The sequence below is a fragment of the Populus alba genome, chromosome 13 (genome assembly GCF_005239225.2).
Source record: "Populus alba chromosome 13, ASM523922v2, whole genome shotgun sequence".
Classification (NCBI taxonomy): Eukaryota; Viridiplantae; Streptophyta; class Magnoliopsida; order Malpighiales; family Salicaceae; genus Populus; species Populus alba.
In genome coordinates this window covers 9,326,816-9,331,111 of record NC_133296.1, presented here as the reverse complement: position 1 = coordinate 9,331,111, position 4,296 = coordinate 9,326,816, and positions in this window count along the sequence as shown.

The window sequence follows — 4,296 nt, the reverse complement described above, 5'->3', positions numbered from 1 at the left end:
TCACAAGCACTCTATCTAGCTTCCGCATAATCAGATTCTGAATACATTGGTTCGTCCATGTATAATGCATAACAGAATACCGAAGATCATCCACTTTCGCATCTCGAATACATGTTTCCAACCTGTCCATCTGACCATCCCACGTAGTAGACCCTCCTGACCTTTCTGACGGGTTGCGGATAGCATTAAAGTCACCCATAAGAATCCATGGGGTTGACTCCCATGCAACACTACGACTCACTATATCAGACCATAATGTCTCACGTAAGGATGCATTATTGTCTCCATAAATGATTGAAGTATTAAAACAGATATTGGTAGCTAATATAGTGACAGAAACATGGATAGCCTGGTCTGACATACCGCAAACATCCACCTTCACCACATCAGCATTCCAACAAACCCAAATACGACCACGACAAGAGAAATCATAATTATACAAGAATGACCAATTACGCAGAAGAAGTTGCGAAACATTATCTTTATTCCTGTCTCTAACCCGAGTTTCAACCAAACCAAAAAAAACCATCCTCTCTTGATGGATGAGCTGACGCAGTTCTGAATGCTTTATGGGATCATTCAAACCTCTAACATTCCAACATCCAATAATCATAGGGAAATAGAGAGGAGTACCAAACAGCCACACACTGATTACCTTGACTTGCCCCCCCTCGAAGAGCCAGATTTCTTACTCTTCTTTGAAAAGCCTGGAGAACCCATTTTCTTTTTCTCTAGAGAGTCTCTAGCCTTGCTAGCTAACTGATTAATAAAAGTTTCCCCATCAGAAGAAATCGGACTTTGCAGACTTGTTGGGATCAGTGACGACGACTCCTTATCATCGTCTTCCTTACCTGTATCACCTCCCATAGCTCCAATATCAACATTCACCTCATGACTAACAGGGTTCATGGTTGCATAAGCAATTGTATTACAGATGGTTAAACTTTGATCTAAAGAAGTACCTGCAGCCCCTTCCTCCGGCACCATGTCTGCTCGTAAACTCTTCAAAACAATAGGAGAGGTAGGATTTTCATCTTCATAACAACCAGCATTGGGCACATCTGATGTCGCAGTTTCATTCGTATGACAATCAGCAATATGTAAAGCAGATGCTAAACAACCATTCTCATTACAATTAAGCTCTTTAGATTCCAAACAATCATTCTCACCAATCGTAACACCCTTATTTCGTTTACCAACTACCTGCCATTGAAGCTGATTCTGCTTATTATCTGTAGGTTTAGAGTTCACAGCTCCTATTTTCCTTTTGCCCTCTGCCCCCATTGTACGATCATCAACTTTACTGGTAGCACATATCGCTGTGGTATGTCCAAAGACATTGCAATTATTGCACCTTGACGGTACCCATTCATAATCCGTTGAAATTGTTATGAATAACCCATTTGGACAGCGAAGGTCGTATTCCTTCACCAGCGTTTTCGAAGCTTCTATCTCAACGCAAACTCTTGCGTAGCTAAGCCTTTTACGCAACAATGTAGTAAGGTCAGCATGAAGGAGAACCCCAATAGCACTCGCTACACAACTCAACCCCTTAACAGTCCAATACTCGAGAGGAACATTATAGAGCTTAACCCATACCGGAACTCTATCCAGATCATCTTTCAAAAATTGCATGTTCGGATGCCAACGTTTAAGCACCAAAGGTCTGTTGGCCATATGCCATGGGGCTCTCTCCAGAACATTTGTGGCGCGGTCGACAGAATCAAAAGTGAAGAGAAAGAAACCATTATCAGAAGATAAAACTTCGGATAGACCGTGGGAGCCCCATATTCTTTTGGCAATAGAATTAACAACAGGATAGGGTAATTTTTGACCCACAAAATGACCAACTAGAGTGGACTTCCAAAGTTCACAGCCATCCTCAAACACATCAAGTGGAGGAGCTACTGTCACACGGCCATCAGTTATTGCGGGGGGAGCAAAATGCAAGTTACGGACTGGATTCATATCAAGGGACATCCTACCCTTATTGTCATCAACATCAGAGCCCTTCAAAGCATTTAAAAAATTCAATTTGGGGCTAAGGTGTAGCTGTTCTTGTTGCTTAGACCCAGCATTCAACTCATCAACTTTAGAACCCAACACAGGATTCATGTCAAGACTATGTAGCATATCTTCGAGCTCTAATTGTAAGGTATGTCCAGATTTAACTCCATTGTGTTGTTCAATGTCAGAGCTAACCATTGGAACAAATTCAACAGCAGAACACAAAGACAATTTGGCAGCATACAAATACTAGATAGAATGTTCTAAGGACAAACAAACTCAGTCTAAGAAGCCCAACGGTTCAAAGGTAGATACACATGTTATGTATAACATATTCAAAAATCAGCACAGTTTAACGGTTGGATCTCCGTAGATGTTAATTATATCGAAACTGACCTGAGAATGACGACCTTCTGTTGAACATGTAGAAAACGTTGCCGGAGGCTAAATTTCTAATCTCCCCCGTTCATAATGTGTATCATAACCAGGTGCATCACATATCCAAAAATAAGCTTGATCCAACGGTGGAAGAAGGAGAAATATGCCGGCGGCTCTTACTGTTCGAGAAGGATTTTTCCAGAAATATTCAAATGGCTAGCTTCCGCAGGAGGAATCCAACATCGATAAGTCAGATTCAGTTCGTTCAAGAACTGAAGAATGCAAGAATCACTCTCACACGTTAAAACTGAAAAATTCAGAATAATAATCATCAAAGCTGCCGAAATTTTGGCCTCCATGAGTTTAAATAGTTCTTGAAAAGTTAACCCTAATGGACCCTTTATGTGGACTTATATGAGGTCCACTCAAAACTGGCCCAAAAACCCTAAAATGAAAAGCCCATAACCCAAAAATGAAAAGCCCATAACTTAATCCAAACAAGCCTTGGATCCTAGCTTAAAACAAAGTATGAATTAAGCCCAAACAAGCCTTGGGCTGTAGCTAACAAAATAAAATAAAGCCCTTATCTCATGGCCCAAATAAGGTTGTATTGGACCCCTCTTCCACATGGATAAGATGTACTAGGATCTCCTCTTGATACTCCAATGGACCTTCCAATTCTGACTTGGTGGAAACCTTCAAAACCAATGCATTCAATGCGTCTTTCAATGTCTTTGTCTTGGACCGAGTCATTGGTCCATTTGGAACATGTAATGGGTCCTTGCTGGTGTTTCTGGGCTGGTCCGCATCACAACAAGTGCGGCAAGCAAGAAGAATTACTAATCTGACTCTAGATTGACTCTAGACTGAAACAAACCCTAATGGACCCCTTATGTGGACTTATACCCTAAGGATAGAATAATTGTTTCCATACACCATAAGAATTCCACATTAATATGGAGTCCATACCGCCTATGTTTTTTTGCCCCATTAAATATCCTTGCAAGACTTGAAAATTCCCAAAACTAGCTGTCATGTCCTTGTAGGAAAAGAATTCTAGCCAAATAGATAGAATTATGGTGGAATGTTTGTGACAGATGCGACATTCCAAGAATGACAAAAAGCTTGGATGAATGGATTCGATTGGCCACTGTCTCTTGGCATGGCAAAAGTTTTGTCAACTTTTCTCGTAAACTGGGTTTCGTAGCTACAGTGTACTGTATCTGGCAAGAACGGAATGCAAGGATCTTTGCAAATGTGTCTAAAGCTTCGAATTTGGTTTTTGATCAAATCGAATGTATCATTCGCGATAAGCTTGTTTTGATGAGGAATGTTCAACAAACAGATGAAAACATATCCAAAGACTTTGGAGGGTCAATAACATGGACTTTTAATTTGAAGTTTAGGTGGTTGTTTTTGTACCCCTAGCATATCTAGTTGGTCTAAGTTTTTATTTTGTTATGTGGCTAGCCTGTAGCCATTTGTTGGTTTTCGTTTCTATCCTCATTGTAAATCTTGGGTATGCCCATTATATTCTTTGTATCATTTTCTTTTAATACATAAGTCAGCTTACCAAAAAAAAAAAAGAATTCTAGCCAAATAGGAAGTCCACAAATAAAAAAGAAGTAAATAACAAAATTTGTACAGCCTCTATTGATTAGTATTGTGATGCTTTCCCAAACTTTGATTGACCTGAAATTTTAACCTAAGATAGGAAAACTTGTGAGGGGATGCCACGTAAAATGGCATCCTGATCCAAAAGTTGGATTGATTATTATGATTGTTACGTAAAATTGGATTGTTGTGCATTTTACAACAGAATCTGAATTTGATTGTTTTTTCATTGCCCGAATCGTATCATTCTATAAAAAGATCTTAGAGTTTTTAGGATTCAAATTTTGTTCATGATAT